This window comes from Chlorocebus sabaeus, chromosome 22 (assembly GCF_047675955.1).
Source record: "Chlorocebus sabaeus isolate Y175 chromosome 22, mChlSab1.0.hap1, whole genome shotgun sequence".
In the NCBI taxonomy this organism is placed as follows: domain Eukaryota; kingdom Metazoa; phylum Chordata; class Mammalia; order Primates; family Cercopithecidae; genus Chlorocebus; species Chlorocebus sabaeus.
The window spans coordinates 26,762,688-26,782,329 of record NC_132925.1 but is presented as its reverse complement, the minus strand read 5'-3'; the positions used below and the strand labels follow the sequence as shown (position 1 = coordinate 26,782,329).

Here is a 19,642-nt window from a genome sequence, read left to right as displayed (position 1 = left end):
CTCTTAAGCAACACATGTAATATTAATTTTAAATAAATCTCCCTATTAGATTTATATATATATACATATGTGTGTGTGTGTGTGTGTGTGTATATATATATATATTTTTTTTGAGACAGAGTTCAAGCTGGAGTACAACGGCACCATCTTGGCTCACTGCAACCTCCGCTTCCTGGGTTCAAGTGATTCTTCTGCCTCAACCTTCCGAGTAGCCGCCATCACACCTTGCTAACTTTTTGTATTTTTAGTAGAAACTGGGTTTCAGCATATTAGCAGGCTGGTCTTGAACTCCTGACCTCAGGTGATCCACCCGCCTCAGCCTCCCAAAGTGCTGGGAGTACAGGTGTGAGCCACTGCGCCCGTCAGATTCATATTGTTTGTTTACCAAACATAGAAAGGCAATGTGCCTAATTCCAGATGATGTCTATCTACAAAGTAATCACTAAACTAGTATCCAGACTGGGTCTGACAAAACTAGAGTCAGTATATTTGTTCTCCTATGCTCCCCAGACCCCCAGCTTTACTGAGGTATAATTAACAAATAAATAGTGTATATATTAAAGGTATACAGCATATTGTTTTCATATACATATGTATTGTAAAATAATTATCATTATCAAGTTAATTAGCATATATTTCACCTCACATAGCATTTTTGTTTTATTTTGGAAAGAACATTTATGGCCTACTCTCTGAGCTAATTTTGAGTATACAATAGCAGACTATTAACTATAGTCACCACGCTGGACATTAGATATCCAGAACTTATTTGTCCAGCATAACTGAAACCTCATTCCCTTTGACCAGCATCTTCCTGTTTCCCCCACCTCCCAGTTCCTGGAGACTGCCATCCTACACTCTGTTTCCATGAGTTCCACTTTTTAAATTACACATACAAATGAGATCATGCAGTATTGTCTTTCTGTGCTTGACTTATTTCACTTTACATAATGTCCTCCAGGTTCATCTATGTTGTCATGAAGGAAAGGATTTTCTTCCTTCTTAAGGCTGAATAATATTCCATTATATTGAAAGAGTTAAGAATATGCTACCCAAAAATATGCTTCTCTGGTTTATTGACTATTTTGAGTTAAAGAAAGTTAAAAAATAGCAGTTGCAAAAAGATTACTCTAACCTTCATTGTTTTTTAAAAGTAGGAGATAAAATTCTCATATGAAGAGTGTTTTCCTCTAACTAAAGGAATAACATTCTTATAATTAAGAAAGGGAAGTTGAAACTGTTTGTGTGAAAAATGCCATTGGATTTGTTTTAATTATTTATTTATTTTTCCTTTCAACTTTTTATTTTAGGTTCAGGGGTACATGTGCAGATTTGTTACATGGGTAATTTATATGTCACAGGGATTTGGTGTACATATTATTTCATCACCCAGGTAATGAGCAGCATAGTACCCTATAGGTGGTTTTTAGATCCCCTCTCTCCTCACACTCTCTACCTTCAATAGACCACAGTGTTTACTGTTCCCTTTTTAATGTCCATGTCTACTTCATGTTTAGCTCCTACTTATAAGTGAGAACATGTGGTATTTGGTTTTCTGTTCCTGCATTAATTTTCTTAGGATAATGACCTCCAACTCTATCCTTGTTGCTGCAAAGAATATGATTTCCTTCTATTTTTATGGCTGCATAGTATTCCATGGTTTATATATACTACATTTTCTTTATCCAGTCTCCTGCGATGGGCATCTAGGTTGAGTTTATGTCTTTGCTAGTGCTGGGATGAATATACATATGCATGTGTCTTTATGGTAGAATGATTTATATCCCTTTGGGTATATACCCAGCAATGGGATTACTGGGTCAATAAATTCAATAGTAACAAGCAACAGGGAAAGAACTGCCTATTCAATACCAGACTAAATCTCTAATTTTTTTTATTGCCATTAGGAAGAAGAAGAAGAAAAGGAAGGAAGGAGAGGATAAAGGAAGGACGGAAGAAAAGAAAAAAGAATGAGAGAGAGAGAACAAAAGCATCAAGGATAAGTGATGCTAAGAAGACTGGCTAGCCCTATGCAGAAGAATGAAATTGGACCCTTTCCTTTCACCATATACAAAAACTCACTCAAGATGGGTGAAAGACTTAAATGTAAAACCTGAAACTGTGAAAACCCTAGGAAACCTAGGAAATGTCATTTTGGATATAGGCTCTGGCAAAGATTTCATGATAAAGACTCCAAAAGCAGTTGCAACATAAAAAAAAAGTTGACAAGGAGAACATAATTAAAGAGCTTCTGCACAGCAAAAGAAACAATCAACAGAGTAAACAGACAACTTGCAGAATGGGAAAATGTGTTTGCAAACTATGCATCTGATAAAGGTCTAATATCCAGCATCTGTAAGAAACTTAACTCTGCAAGAAAAAACAAACCACCACCAAAATTTTCTTAGAATAATCAAAAAATAGACAAAGAACATGAACAGACACCTCTCAAAAGAAGACATATATGCAGCCAACAAGCATATGAAAAAAATACTCAACATCACTCATCATCTGAGAACTGCAAACCAAAACCACAATGATTTATCATCTCACAGCAGTCAGAATGGCTATTATAAAAAGTCAAAAAAATAACAGATACTGGTGAGGCTGTGAAGAAAAGGGAATGCTTATACACTGCCCATGGGAATGTAAATTAGTTCAGTCACTGTGGGAAGCAATTTGGAGATTTCTCAAAGAACTTAGAACTTCCACTAGAATTTTGATAAGGATTGCATTGAATTTGGTGTCTCTTTGGGTACCATGAACCCTTTAACAATAGTAATCCATGAGCATGTGGTATTTTTCCATATATTTGCTTCCATTCAAATTTTTGAACACTTTGAAGTTTACATAGATCTTTCTTTTCGTTCCTCTTTCTTTCTTTTTGTCTCTCTCTTACTTTGTTTGTTCTTGTTTCCTTCCTTCTTTCCTTCCGTCCTTCCTCTTCTTCTTTCTAGTGGCAATATAAACATATTCTAGCTTTAATCTGGTGATTTATATTTAGTGAATTTTTAAAAAATGAGAATAATGATTGAATTATAATTGGAACTAGACCTAAAGCAGAGAGAAACCTTTCCTCTTTTCTTTTCTTTTTTTTTTTCTGTTCTCCACTGGTTCTTAATTGATTGGTTTGCTTTTCTAGTCATAAGGAAGCTGTTTATTATAAAATTAAATTGATATTGTCATTTCTAGAGATGGCTACAAGTAGCCAGAAGATGTTTTTAAAATTGAAAGCTAACTGCCAATTGAAAAAAAAAAATCGCAACAAAACAGAATCTTCCTTCCAAGTTTGTCTTGGGGAGAGGATGCATAGGGAGTTGTGTGGGGGCTCTGTATTTCTACAGTGAAACTGGTAATCACTTAAGGGGTTAATGGGGGAGCCACAATGTGTCTGTGTGTTTCCTTGTGTTCCCACAGCCTGCATGACTCCTTATTTTCTTCTTTATTTTATTTATTTATTTATCTAGAGATGGAGTCTCTCTCTGTAGCTCAGGCTGGAGTGTAGTGGCAAGATCTTGGCTCACTGCAACCTCCACCTTCCCGGTTCAAGCGTTTCTCCTGCCTCAGCCTCCTGAGTAGCTGGGACTATGGGCACCCCCCACCACACCTGGCTAATTTTTGTATTTTTAATAGAGACTGGGTTTCACCATATTGGCCAGGCTGGTCTCGATCTCCTGACCTTGTGATCTGCCCACCTCAGCCTCCCAAAGTGTCGGGATTACAGGCATAAGCCACCGCCTGGCCTTTATTTTCTTATATACACTGAAGTTGGTTTTTTGTTTGTTCTTCCCTGCAGGGAATAGAGTGAGAAGTATAGAAAAGATGTTAAACAACAGCTGTTTGAGTAAACCTTCCTTAGCCTAATTGGCTGAATATTAATGGGCTGAATATGACTAGTCTCACAACATGCAGAAGATGAGGTGTTAGTAGGCAAGCAGAACTCTGAAGGAATGTGTGAATATTTTGCATCTCTAGTTGGTAAACTTAATGGATCACAAAATACAGTTGATGGTCAACTGCTGTGTTCTGCACATGGCAGCTCCAGGTGTGACTATAGAAGGTTTGCATATTAGAGACCAAGTGTAGCAGAAAAAGCTTAACTCCTCTTGCTATTGCTCCCAGGTTCCTGGGTTGAGGTATTGATGAATTAGTTGACAAACCTAATATTCTTAGAGACAAAACCCACAAAATATTCATAGACTTTAATAACGCTGTAGTGACTGTATCATTTCCCTAGCTTTGCCTCTGTTTTCATATCTGAGAAGACAAAGGGTCTAAAATTAAAAACTTGCCTAAGGTCCAAATTTAACCCGCATCTTTTAACACCAAGCATTATATTTTCTCAATGAACCTGAGAAATCGTAACTGTTAAAAATGCAAGACTGTGTTTGCTGTCTTACAGAAGGGTGAAGCTTCCATTATGATATTTCAGTACTCATCCTAAGAGTGAAAAAAAAGTTCTGCTGATGTCTGATGTGCAATCTCCTAAAAATTCTAGTTTCCAAGGGCTCCTGAAATATTTCAGGAGCTATAATTTCTGAACTATTTCAGGGAGGAATACAGAGTAGAGATCAAGAACAGAGATTCTAAAGTCAGACTGGCCTAAAAGTAGCAACCAAATTTCTCTCTCTCTCAATGCTCTTATTTGTAAAATGGAGAAAATATGTCTCCCTAGTTAACGAACACTATTGGGTGCACACCTTATAGCTGAAAGGAAGTATTAGTAGTTAGAAGTATGAGCTTTAGAGCCTTACTACTGGGATGAATCCAGGCTCCTCTACTTGTTAGCTGTATAGTCTTGGGAAAGTCACTCAACCTCTCAGTGGCTCAGTTTTTTCATATGTAAAGTGAGAATATTAGTATCTACATAAACTGTTGGATGTAGAAAGGGAGAACTTAATACATACAAAACTCTTATAATAGTTCCCTGTACATAGGTACTCAAGGAATAGTAGCTGTTACTGTTACCATTTATACTTAGAATTGCTGTATAATTTATCATCCACATTGAAACACTTTTGGGATTTGAAAGGGAACACTATTAAGAATTATGCAGGAACATGCTATTTAAGAAATAACTTACAGAACCCTTAGGAACTCTTACTTCAGGCTTTAAAAGGCAAGGAGCAAATAATTTTAGGAGATTCATAACAATGTCACCTAAATTTGAGATACTAAAAAGAGATTAGTGTTCTCAACTATGTGAAATGTATTTCTCCTACTGTCTCAAATATAATCCTAGGAATCTTGCTTCTCTCCTTCTAAAACACTTTCAAGAAAAAAGGAGTAAAGTTCAGAATCATACTACAGCTTTGCATTTGTGGTGTCTTTTTCTATGTGCAAGGCCCAAGATGGACTTCCCCGGCTTGCTCGGGTGGGTCCCCAGAGGAAGAGTGGGAGAACGCAAAGAGAAGACAGTGTGTGGACGCAGACTCCAGAAGAAGCTTTCTCTGAGCCACATTAGACTCCGTAATCACTTTAAAGATAAAGAGGTTGGCGGGGGATGTGGGTCTTGTACATTAGGAAAAAACGGGCAGAATTAATTTGATAGTGCGTGTGGAGGTTCGCTTTACCCTCTCCTGTATTTTGTCAGTATCAAAAGTTATATCAAATTAACCATGTGGTAATAAGGTAGTACTATTCCCCCAAACCATTAAACACACACACACACACACACACACACAGACACACAACTGCAGTAAAAAGAGGGAAAACAGGTTAGCACAAGTAACAGATAACTCTTTTGTGAGATGATAATGAAAATGATGGACATGAATTTTGATTTTAGTTTATAGATATTTTTGAACAAACTGGAAAGTTATGCCTAATTCTGCGAAGTCCTAGGGGAGTGGTACCTCTCCAGAGGTGTGCCCAGTTCTTTCCTTAACCTGGTGTGATCTTAGCGGTCTAAGTTAAGTGTTGGGTTTTCTAAGTGGGTCCAGCACGCACTCGTTTCTCACCTGTGGGTCTTTGCTGTACTGAGGTCTTTGCATTGGGCGTCCTGTAGCCCACCTGCCCTCGTTTCACTTTTCTTTTTCTTCTACTTTGGAAGATTAAAGTTGCCATTTACTTACGAATCTTGCTCAAGGTTTGCCTTTTCTGTGAAATCTTATTTATCAAAAGATGAAATTAGACATGGCCCAATTAATCTTCGACTTTACTACTGTTATAACATTTTTCATGATTGATTTTATGTGAATGCTTACTTACAAGTTTATCTTCTGTATTCGTATTTGAAATTCTTTGGAAAAGGGGTTGAGTCATCAGTGTTGAATGAATTGGAGTCCTAATACAGATCCCTCAGAACTTGCCCCAAAGAGAACAGAGCCTCTGGGTGGGCTTCAGGATTAAGTTTGAAAATTTGGAGCTGGATCCTGTGGTAAGTCCATCCATATTTTCTCAGGTCAATAGCAGGTCATAATGTTATGGGTGGGAGATGCCTAGAACTTGGCTTGCACGTCTTAGATTAGCACTTACATGAGGTTACATAAAATTCTTTGGTTTATCGTTTGGTATTTCCTTTGGTCTTCTTAAATAGTATTTTTTAATAGTGTTGACTGAAGACCATTTGCGTTAGAATTGTTTGGGTTGGTTTTTACAGTTGTAAATTTCTCTACCTAATCCCAGAAGAGAGGAATCAGAATAACCAGTGATGAGTCCTGGAATTCTGCATTTTAACAAGACCCTTGTGTAATTCTTAGACTAAATAATATTTGAGAACCAATGCTCTAGTGAATTATAGCGTGGTAACTTCCTTATACTTAAATACACTGAGTGACATCGATATAATAATACTGGCTAAGTTTTATTGATTATATTTTAGGTGCTTAGTAATAGTGGTAAGATCTATGACTACACTGTAATTTCACAGGTATATTATGAGAATTATGAGTTAATGTACATGCCTGAAAGACACTACACAACTGTGAAGTATAATTATCCCTTTATTTCCATGTGCTCACAGAATGATTTGATAGCAGAATTGGAAACTGAATCCAGGAAACTCATTTTTCTTCCACCAGTGCTCGCTAGAGTGACTTGCAGGAATAAAGAGGAAATTTGTTATTTAATACCCAGCTCCCAGCCAGGTGCAGTGGCTCGTGCCTATAATTCTAGCACTTTGGAATGCCAAGGTGGGCAGATCGCTTGAGGTCAGAAGTTCGAGACCAGCTTGGCCAATATGGTGAAGCCCCATCTCTACTAAAAATACAAAAATTAGCCGGGTGTGGTGGGGTATGCTTGTAATCCCAGCTGCCTGGGAAGCTGAGGCGGGAGAATTGCTTGAACCCAGGAGGTGGAGGTTTCAGTGAACTGAGATCGCGCCACTGCACTCCAGCCTGGGTGACAGAGTGAGACTCTGTCTCAAAAATAATAATAATAATCATCATCATCATTAATTTTTTTTAAAAAAATAATAATACCCAGCTACAGTATTATTGCATTTCTGACGTCTTTGATTCTGTTTATGGGTCTTCCCCACACAAATGGCACCTAGTGTAGCAGGACGAGCCGCAGACAAAACCTCTCAGACGCCGAGTTGTAGAAGGAAGGGCTTTATTCAGCTGGGAGCATCGGCAAGTTACTGCCTTAAAATCCGAGCTCCCCGAGTGCATAATCTCTTTCCGTTTTAAGGGCTCACAACACTAAAGATTTCACATGAAAGGGTTGTGATTGATTGAGCGAGCAGGGGGTACGTGTCAGGGGCTGCATGCACCCGTGGTCAGAGTGAAACAGAACAGAGCAGGGAGTTTCACAATGTTCTTTTATACAGTGCCGGGAATCTATGGATAACGCTGGTTTCTAAGTCATGAGTTGATTTTTAACTACTACGTTTAGGCCAGGCAGGCCCAGGCCCAGTTTTGGGCCTGGCGCTGGGCTGCCTGTCTTTGGTTTCACTACCTTGTTTTTTCTTAAAACAGGTACTGAGTATAAAACAATATAAAACAGTATGAGAGCGTTTCTCTCTTTCCTCACTACTCTTGGCTTGTCATCTTTCTACATTTCCCAGGGAGAAAAAAAATGCAGTTTCATGGTTTTGATGAGGTGCAGGACACACTACCCCAACATATTTTAAACTGAAGAAATCTGAGAAAACCGTAGAAGCAGAAAGGTCTCTCTGACCTTCCCCTACCCTTCTGCCCTGAAGCAAGTCAGGAAACCTCCAAAGGATTTTCTGACCTTCCACTGAAGCAGGCCATAAGACCCTGAGGTGAGAGGGCCGCTCTCTATACCTGGAGGAAAGGAACATCTTTATGTCAGAAGACAAAGCATCACAGAGAAGAATCTGAACAAACAGACCTCGCTAAGTTTCTTGCTATTTACCGTTAGCACGTACCCTTTTTGATCTATCCTATTTTTCCATGACTAATTAAACCTACTATACAAAACACTTAGGTTTAACTGTTTCTTCAGGCCTTCATTTCCTTATGAAGGCTCCCATACTATGTAAAACTTACATTAAATAAATCTGTATGCTCTTCTCTTGTTAATCCGTCTTGTTACAGGAGCCTCTGCTAGGAACATAGGATGAATGAGAAAAATATGTATTTCCTTCTCTACAATTTCAGGAAATCATAGTCCTTGATTAGTGACAGATACAGTTATCATTTATACTTGCATGGTACAGTTGATTTGTTCCTTAATGAAGATGAGCCACTAGACAACTGAAGACAAAAAAATTGACAGCTTTCATCGACTTGTGTGCTTCTTTTTAAAATTATCTTATCTTAATTGTGTCTTTCTTTGAATTTTCTTCAGTGGTTTTACCCTAAATCTATTAGCCTAAATAAGAAATTATTTAATCGTAATTGTTTTTAAATTCAACAAAATGATATCAGTCTCATAAAACTTCTTACTTAATATTAATATTAATGAACTGCATTTTATCTAGATTATTATGGGTAGCTATAGTTTATTTATTTTCACAGCTGTATAATATTGCATTATTTGGATATACCAAAACTTTGACTCCATTCTCCTTTCAGTAGACATTTTTAATTTTTACAGTTGTACTCGATTATATACCTTATTTCCTAGAATATACATCTCCTGGTTCACATTGGCAGGGGTTTCTCACACATATCTATGGTCAGAAGTGTTGGGTCATAGAGTATGTGTGTTTTCAAATTTTCTCAACAATGCCACACCACTTTCTGTCAGCAACATGGAAAAGATCTTGTTTGTTTTGCCTGTTTATCTAAGTAAAGCTCAGCTTTAATCAGAATCTCTAATCTCTCCCAAAGTGATATAGGAGGATAAAAAAACTTTAACTCCAGTAACTTTTCTTGATATTACATGTCATTATTGCCTACTTTTTTGGGTTAATTTTCTTAGATGTGTCTTCTACATTACTAACTCATAGTAGCAGGGCAGGGTACTACTGGTCAGGAGTATACGTTCAAATCCTGGGTCTACTATTTGCCAGCTGTAATTTCTTAAACAAGTTATTTAGTCATTCTTGGCCTGGTTTCACCATCTATAAGTGAGGATATTTCTTAAACAAGTTATTTAGTCATTTTTTGGCCTGGTTTCACCATCTATAAGTGAGGATATTAGTAGTAACTGTATATATAGTTATATAAACTCTATGTAGTTTATATAGTTTGTATATATATTATATATTATATATAATAATAATTATATATATTATATATTATATATAATAATATATATACAAACTATATGGGGTTTATTATATATTATATATAATACATATATAAAGTATATTATATATAATACATATACAGACAGTATATTTTATATATATAAACTATATAGAATCTGAACAATTAGGCCTCATATTATACATATATAATATATATGTACACACACAACTGTATATAAAGCCTAATATATATAAACTATAGCTCGAGACCAGCTATATAGTTTATATATATACATTATAAGGTATATATATAAACTATATAGAGTTTCTATCTATTAGGCTTTATATACAGTTGTGTGTGTGTATATATATTTATTATATATGTATAATACGAGGCCTAATTGTTCAGATTCTTCTCTGTAATGCTTTGCCTTCAGCAATAAGAATGTCCCTTTCCTTTGGGTATAGAGAGGGTCCCTCTCACTTGAGGTCTTATAACTTGCTTCAGTGGAGGGTCAGAAAAATCTTCCTAGATTTCATGACTTACCTCAGAGAGGAAGGATGGAGGAAGGTCAAAGAGCCCTTTCTGCTTCTGCAGTTTTCTCAAATTAAAATATTTGGGGTAGTGTGTCCTGCATCTTTTCAAAACCATGAGACTACGTTTCTTTCTCTCTCTTTCTCACGTTCCCTAAAGCACTTGAAAGAATTTCTAGCACATAGCTATACATGAATTGTCACTTTTTAATATTTTGTTTGTTCCTGCTCTTTATTCTTAGGTTAGTGATTATGATCACTGCTTTGGACAATACTTGATGAGATTTACTTGTGCTTACTGATTTCTCTGCTTATCATTATTTCTTGCATCCTCCTCCTTCATTAGCGTAAATTTCTCAGCTTCTCTCTGAATTATCTTCTAATCATTTCTTTAATAGGCATTTGTGGTGATAATTTTTTAAAAAACTAAAAATGTTTTTCTTTTGCTTTGCTTCTGAATGGTGATTTAGCTAAGCTTGAATTTTAGGTTGAATATTTTAATTCAGCACTTGAGATTCATTGTTTCCTCTACCACTGTTAATGAGCCGCTTTCTAACAGTCTGTTTTTGTTTGCTTGAAGATGACCTGTCTTTTTTCTTTGGGCACTTTTAGGATGTTTTCTTAGTTTTCGTGTTATCTCAAAATATTATGCTTTATATATGTTCTTTAATACAAGACTTAGTTGTTTTTAAATTAATTGTGGATATTTTTCAACCATTTGTCTTTTTTCATGAACGAGTTTATCACCTATTTCCTGTAATGTAGCATTTAGTTCCATGGTTTTAGTCACTGCAGAAACTGGAATCCAGAGGTTAAATGCTTTTTCTAACATCAACATTAAAAAAGTAAGTATCTACAATGAATTAATAGATGAATATTTTAGTAACAATGATAATAATAATAGTTATTATTATTATATTATCACTACTAAAATGGATTTCTTTTTCTGAGTGCAGAAGCCCAAGATTGATCTTTATCTCATTAAATGCCAAGTCAGACAGAAAAGGTATTTGTAAAATGAGATTCTCTTGGAAAAACAGATCTATCGAATGTTATAAGATATTGCACTACTTCTGGGACTAGCTTGCTGGTTATAATCTTCAAGCAGCAGATTGTGGAGAGCTTTTTGGGAGGTTTCAGGAGGGAGATCTAGTAGCTTTCTCTAAGTTAATATGTGTCTGCACGCTCTGGCTAGAGTCTTGTGGATATTCATCAATGACATGGTTAGAATCTGAAGAGGAAAATCTTATCCAGGAGATAGGGGTGGGCTCTAAATGCAATTACATGTATTCTTATAACTGAGAGGCATAGGGAGTTTTGTAAGAGAAGAAGAGGAGAAGAGGAGACATAACATAACCAGGGAATGATGTGGCCACAAGTCAAGGAATGCCTGGATCCACCAGAAACTAGGAGAAGCAAGAAACAGATCCTTCCTTGGAGTCTTCAAAAGGAGCATGGCTCTGTAGACATTTTGATTTAGTACTTCTGGGTTTCAGAACTGTGATAGAATAAATTTCTGTTATTTTAGTTCACCAAGTTTGAAGTAATTTGTTATAGCGGCTATGGTAAACTAATACATACCCATCAGAGACACTCTATGTTAAATATTTGGGAGCCAAGATTTATTTCTTCTGGAATTTTCCAGTGTTTCACCATTACTCTTGATGTTACTGCTGCAATCTGGCACTGCTGAGCCTAGCAAATCAGATGGAAAATGGAATGGGGAGAAACCACACCAAGGGGCTGGACAGTAGGTCCATGGGCTCTGCCATGAGACAGACGAGGAAGCTGGGTTGGCATGAGTAGAGGCACCTGTAGCCCACATTGGCACAAGGGCAAAGAGGGCTATTCCATTGAGTAGCCAGAAGTTTGGTATTTAAAAGATGAGCTGAACTGGTGACTAGAGCAGATAGGTGGTTGTCACAGAGAAGAGGAATGGGGCCAGGCATGGTGACTCCCACCTGTAATCACAGCATTTTGGGAGGCCGAAGTCGGCAGATCACTTGAGGTCAGGAGTTTGAGACCGGCCTGGCCAATATGGCGAAACCCCATTTCTACTAAAAATACAAAAAATTTAGCTGGGCATGGTGGCGAATGCCTGTAGTCCCAGCTACTCAGGAGGCTGAAGCACGAGAATCGCTTGAACCTGAGTGGCAGAAGTTGCAGTGAGTTGAGATCATGCCACTGCATTCCAGCCTGGGTAACAGAGCGAGACTGTGTCTCAATAAAAAATAATAAAATAAAATAAAATAAATATAAAAATAAAAAAGAGAAATGGGGTCCAAGTCAGTGCAGTCACATTTTGTTCTGTAGTTTCCACAAGGTGTTGTCCTTTTAATTGACACGGATTTCTATTTGGAGACTCTTATAACCTTCCCTGAAGGCACTTTTCAGACTCTCACAGTTATATATCAGAGGAGAAAAAAAATTGTCAGCTTCTTCTTTAGCCGGGGAGGTAGTTACATGGGTGATTATTATTGTGTGAATGTGTCTTATATGATTTTATAAATAATCATATATATCTTATGATTATGCAGTGTATTTTTAAAATGTCTTCTACTAGTCAAGGAGCTACAATTGAAATAGACAATAACTGTTCTTCCTTTTAGAAAAATAGCCCATGCCCTTAACTAGATCGCTATGTGTGCAGCTTCTGTTTGTGTCATGTTTGCCAGCAAATCTAAATGAGTAATATTGAATAATAATATCCTACACCCCACTGAAGATCCCAGATGTGGATTGACACTGCTCCAATTTCTGATATTGGAAGCTCTCCTTGGCCCACTTCTATAGTTATTAGGACAGGATCCCAGATTGGCTTCAAGTGAGCATCGTGTGGAGCCAATTTACAAACCATGCGCATAACTTAGCTACCTAGTCAAGCTGATTTTCATGGGTAAGCTGCACTGTTTTTCTAGAAGAGTATTAGGGTATCTTGACCATGATACATGCAGCACATCCTGGGGTGAATGCCCATGAATAAATGTGGCTCTAATCATACTTTTAATGTGAAAGAAAACTATCATGTAACATAACTTCTAGTAGATGTTCAATACATAATAGTTCATTCTGATAGTCATTGACAAATCTGTCAGAGGGGGTAGAATATTTTCAGGGTGGAAAGGATATAAACAACTAAGCATGTTCCAGGATTTTTGGGATAACCTGTTGAACACTGGCATTTTTTTCCCAAGATGTGACCAAGAAGGCTATGCTGAACCTATGTGAGTTCGGCCTGCCTTTCATGGCAAAGCTTTCAAACAGATGCATAGACTTTGGTGAGACATATCAAGGTGTTCCTAGAGGTATGTTATTGTCCTGTTTTTTCATGGAAAGCTTCAATTCTTTCCAACATCTCCACTCGTGGTCATCCATCTATGCTTGGAGATCTCCACAGGTATCGCACCACTCTTATTTCCACAGCTGAAAAGTTTGCTCTCCCTTTCATGGATATAAGTCCTTTGATTTATTATCTCATACATTCCATGGGTCAGAATTCAGATACATCTTAACTGGACCTTCAGCTCAGGGTCTCACAAGGCTACCCACCAGGTGTTGGCCAGGATATACGCCTTCTGGAGCTTGGGATTCTCTGCTATACTTACACAGTTGCCAGCATTCAGAGCCCTGCAGCTGGAGGCCTTGAGGACCCTGCTTCCTTGCTGGCTGTCCATGGGGACCACTCTCAGCCCTTGGAGGTATCCCATTGCTCTTTGCCACAGGCCATCTCACAACATGGCAGCTCACTTCTTCCAGACATCACTTTTCAGGAGTTTGCATCTCCATATTTCTATTTTCTTTTTTTGCAATTCCGTCTAGATGTATATTGGATTTTCATATTTTGTTCTCCTTGTCTCTTAACTCCTTTTATTATTTTTCTATCTCATTACCTCTCTAGGCTGCATATTAGGCAATTTTTTCATACCCATCTTGCAAGTAATTGTGTCTTCAGCTGGGTTTAATGCTTATTTTTTTAACCTATTGACTGAGTTCTTAATGTAAACGACTATGTTTTTTATTTCTAAATATTATATTTATTTTTTTTTCTGTTTCCAAGGTTTCCTGGCCTCCTGGTTGTTAAATGATGAAGGACAAACCCTTCAGTATAGCAGGAAAACCCATTCAACCCCTTGACAAAGACTCCAGTTAGTTAGGCTCCTCTGAGCCCTCTTTTTGACTAGACTTCACCTGTGGACTCTGTCCTGGGGTCACTTAGTTCAGGGTTTTTTTTTTTGTTGTTGTTTGTTTGTTTTGGGGGTGGTTTTTTTTTGAGATGGAGTCTTACTCTGTCACCCAGGCTGCAGTGCAGTGGCATGATCTCAGCTCACTGCAACCTCCACCTCCTGGGTTCAAGCAATTCTCCTGCCTCAGCCTCCTGAGTAGCTGGGACTACAGGCACCCACCATCACGCCCGGCTAATTTTTGTATTTTTAGTAGAGACGGAGTTCCACCATATTGGCCAGGCTGGTCTCGAACTCCTGACCTTGTGATCCTCCTGCCTTGGCCCCCTCAAAGTGCTGGGATTACAGGTGTGAGCCACCGGGCCCAGCCCTTAGTTCAGTTTTAGTAAGGTTCCTACCGGGTCAGTTTATCAAGACTTTCCCACCCTTGATATCTGATCAAATTCCTATTTCCTTACCCTCAATACCTGAACACCTTGTCTTGCCTTCTGCAAGAATCCTTGTGAGCTGGTTTAGCCAGAATCCCCTTTACCCCTGATGTTTTCTCTTTATAATTTTTTATCCACATGCCCGCGGGACAATCTTTGGCTGTAAATCCCCATTTGTTCTTGTATTCAGAATGGAGCTCAATTCTGTTACTTTTTCCCTATTGCAATACTTTTGGAATAAAATCTATCTTTGCTGCTTTAACTTCTGTCCAGCTCTGGTTTCCTTTGATATCCCTTCCCAATTGGTTTCTTTTGCACTTCAAGATTGTTTAGGACATCGTATCCTAAGTCCTCACTGTTCTTTACATACGCCATGCTTTTGAATATCACTACACCTTTACATTTGCTGTTCTCTTTGATGGAAATACCTTCCTCTTCTTTCTACTTATTGAACTCCTGTTCTTCCTTTAAGACCCACCTCTAAACCCTTTCTTCGTCAACTTTTCCCTGACTCCTCTTCCGTTCTGTGCTTCCATAACACCATATAAAGAACACTTTTTACATTGTACTTTAGTTAGTAGTCATTTTTCTGTTTCTTCCACTAAATTGTGAATACAATAACAATACCGTCCATGTCTTATTCACCTGTGTATTTCTGTCCTTTCCATTTAGTATCTGGCCCATAGTAGATATCCCACAGATTTCCTTTGTTGTTAGATAATAAAAATAAGTTCACTAAAATTTTTCTACACTACTAAACACAGAGTATAATTAAGTAGTTAATTGTATTCTGTATTCTGTATATCCTAACACATTATACAGAGACAAATCTCTGGGAGAAAAGTATTTGTAAATGAAATTGAAAACTGAACTGCAACTTCTTATTTTCCAAGTTGCTAGATCTTACTTTTGATAAATTATCAATCATTCTTATCAGCTTTGTATCTGATCCATGACAAAATAGGAAATATTCTTTGAGTCAATATTTAATGCATTGCAGGGTTTACTATATTTAAAATAACTCTGGTATAAATCCTTTTATAAACTTGAGAGGGTTATAATATAAATAATTACTCCAAATTATAGCTTCAGAATTTCTTAGACTGTGGATATGTTATAATAGCAAAATGAACATATTCACTCATTTCTTGTCAAAACTAACTGGAAACATTTTCTTGCAATGATTGATATATGAGGACATTGAAACCCTAGTCAGTAGTTGAGACATTTCTAATTTTAGGTCACAGATTTTTCACTTATTGAAAATACTTGTTGGTTGTTCACTGCTTTTCTTCTTGGGGGCAACTTATATCAAATTGCATGACTCGAAGTTTGTTCAGGTTGAGAAATTGTGTACTTATGGTCAAAATATCTTCTCTTGTCTCTGCAGCCTATGTTTTATTTTTCTTTCTCTTTACTTACATTATCTTTCAGATTCAATACTAAATCCGATGTCATTAAAGCGAAATTTTCTAAACAAATTTTAGAGAATGGAAGCAATTTTGTTGAAAGATTAGCTGCTACTAACACTTAAAATGTGAGCTGTCCGTGCAGCTTATATAGTCATTTGAATACATTAAAATTTTGAATATCTAACAAGGAATGATTTAGTACATTTTACATTAATAAAATAAATGTTAATTAACAGACAATACTTAAAATGACTTCAAAATGTGCGTGCTAATGTCAGCTCTTGGAAACAACAGTAAAAGCTGAATCATAAAAAGGAGTCCTCAGGGTAGCTGCTTTTATGTAAACTGACCTCCCGAATGTATGAGAAATGGGAAGCATTGCTTCTTAGCTAAAATTTAATAAAATGGTCACGGAAATGTCTTTCTGTGAAAAGGTAAGTTCTTAGGCTGTTTGGGCAAAGAGAATTCAAGGAAATGAACTCATCACTGCTGCTGCTTCTTGTCAAAATTTCATTGAAACGAATATAGTTCTCTTATCAAAATAAACATGACATGAATTGCAGAGCTCACTGTTCCTATCTTTGCTGTTGGAGGTGCTGTTGGATTTTCTTGCAGCTATAAATGTTGCTGAACAAATGTAGGCTAGAATCTCATGAATTGTATGCCGAGCAATCACAGAACCTGCCTGCTTTTCACTATCATCCTATTTATGGAGGGATTTTTATTTTACAAAGCTGTTGATACAGAAAAGTCTATAGAATTCACGATGTTTGATGAAGCCTGGCAGGAAAGTCTATCTTTTGGAGCACTGTACCCTCCAATTTCTGTATCTTTGTTTCCTTTGAAGATGTGAGAAATTATATAGAAGGGGTGCGTTTTTAGGTAAGCTTATGGTAGTGCTAGATTATATTTCGAGATATTTACTTAAGCACAAAGCTACCAGTGAAAGCCCCAGTGACTTATCACTCAGAAAAAAGATGAAGTAACAGCTTTTAACTCTGAAGACACTGATGCAAGATATGAAACGAAACAACTTACCCTTTTCAGGAAAAGTATTCATATTTACCAGAAAGAACAAAAACCTAAAATACTAAGCTTTTTGACTCAAAAAGGACTCAGAGCTCCAAGTCTTTGTTGAAAGTGCTTGTTCAGTGTAAAACCATTCCTGTGACTGTTTCTTTTTAATTTTTCATATTTTATTTCAATAGGTTTTTGTGGAATAGGTGGTGTTTGGTTACATGAGTAAGCTCTTTAGTGGTGAGTCCTGATATTTTGGTGCACCCATCAGTCGAGCAGAGTACACTGTACCCAATGTATAATTTTTATCCCTTGCCACCCCCGCCCTTTCCCCTGAGTCCCCAAATTCCAATGCATTATTCTTATTTGTAAGAGGCCAATAACTCAAATGATTTGATAAAAATCTTCTTTGTGTACTCATCTTAGAAACAGAGACTAAGACTTGTTTCCAATGTATTACTTTGCGATGTTTTAAACAATGCCTCAGAAATATTTTATTTGGTGGCCATATGGAACCTGACAGTGATTTGCATCTAAGGAGACTTATTTAAAAACTGTTCGTTTGCATGTAGAATAATTTAAGGGGGTCAGATTAAAGAGAGTTCCACACTTATGTTACTTCCATCCATTGTTTCAAGTCACAATTCAACCTTAGTTTCTGTTTTAGTTTTCTTTTTTCAATAAATAACACATAGAGCCAACTAGGCATGAGGCACTGTAAGGTAAGCGAAATGGAAAGAAAGTGATTCTGCCTTTGAGGAAGTGCGATCTAACTGGGAAGAGAAGTCACAAATAATTGACTTTCTTGCTTGGTGTGTAAAATATGGTAAAGCTGGGCACATGGTTTATAGGAGTGCTGAGGGGTATTATAATGACCATTAATTCACTAACCCCGTTGGTTTTCAATATTTGGAAAATCATTAGGCAAGCTGCAGATGAGGTGCATATAACAATAGTATTTTGAACTATTAGTTGTGTGGTTCTTAATTTAGTATTTGCTAGTTTTAAAATACTTATCCACACTGCTAGACCAAGCATCAATGCTGTCCCTCTGTTTTTGTTTTTGTAAAGATTGATTCTGGTGTAAGTAATGAGACAGCAAAATTTCAAAGAAGCATCCATGGGACGTTTTACCAGAGTTCATGAGAGTTGAGAATAATGTTGGTAGAAATCGTTTTTGAATTAAGTACATTCATTGGTAAGTGTTCTTTTTTTTTTTTTTTTTAATTAATAGGTTGGAAACTAGCATTTATAAAGTTAGCTATTTGAGCATTTTTCTGACTATCCACTACTTTAAGAAGACCCTGTAAAAAGTAGAAAAAATAAGATAGAACAGAACTACATTTGTATACCTTCTACAAATGACTTTGCTTACAAAACTCATTGGATAACTAATGCCAACGACTCATAGCTTTGAAATGAGATCATTACTCTATTTTCAACATATTCCTTCTGATTACATGGTAAGGCATAGTCAGTGTAACCCTAAGGACAACAGCAGAATCATAGGTATACATATACTACCTGAATTTATGTCTACGGACTAGATGTAAAATTATCCAGTATAAATTATTGTGGTCAGTATGTTTTGAGCAACCCAGAAAAGCTTTAATAAACTGCAGGAATTCAGTTGCTTTCAACCAACATGAGGGCAAAATGCACAGGCAAAATTTCTAGGACTTATGAAAGGGGACTATCCAAATCCTGTAGTTATAATATTTGATAATGAAGAAAAATGCTTTGAATATGATGGAAGAAGAAGGTAGGTATCACTTTTCTCCTATTATATTCTTGCTTAAATCAAGTTTGTTTGAGAGAATGATTTTTGGGTTGAGATGAATTTTATTTATAGTTGAAATTTTTCAAGATTAAAAAAACAACCTTTAAAGAAAATAAATACTTGATGCTAAGACTAAAACAACAACAAATAAATATCTCAGTTCTAGTTCAGGTTAATTATTTTTCTATAATTATTCATATCACTCAATTTAATTTATTTTTCTCTAAGAAATGATTATTGAATATCCATGGACTATCTTTCTTAGTTGGGTTTTGGGCTTATTTCCACTGCAAGATTATTTTTTATGAAAAATGTTTTGAAATTAGCTCCTTATGATCTATAAACTATTTGGCGTATAACATATAAAGCAGCCACATAGGTTAAATAAAATTTTAGTGTATATATATTTGTATGAATCATTAAGAAGAATGTAGAATTTTAAGATTTTTATAGTTAATATCGTAATGCTTTAAAAATCTTTGAATTATAGCTCATAAAGATATTCCCTTATACTTATGAAATCTCTAAAACTTTGCTTTTCACATTTAAGTCATGAATTCATATTAATTGATTTTATGTATGTAAAACCATCACTGTTTATTAAAGAGAACTTCATTTCCCCAGTGATGTGAAATGCCAGCTCTCTCATATGTTGTTTGGACCTATTTCTGGTCTCCTTCGTCCCA

The 19,642-nt window shown here is 36.5% G+C and overlaps 1 long non-coding RNA gene across 2 annotated transcripts in view; it reads left to right on the top strand.

Moving 5' to 3' along the window:
- The window catches only part of LOC140709815 (uncharacterized), a 342,945-nt gene extending 333,403 nt beyond the window's left edge, over positions 1 to 9,542 (top strand). For both annotated transcript variants that reach the window (XR_012090525.1, XR_012090526.1), the window contains one exon: positions 1,908 to 9,542. This is a non-coding gene — a long non-coding RNA (uncharacterized lncRNA). The remainder of the gene's footprint in view (positions 1 to 1,907) is intronic.
- Positions 9,543 to 19,642: the final 10,100 nt, after the last annotated feature.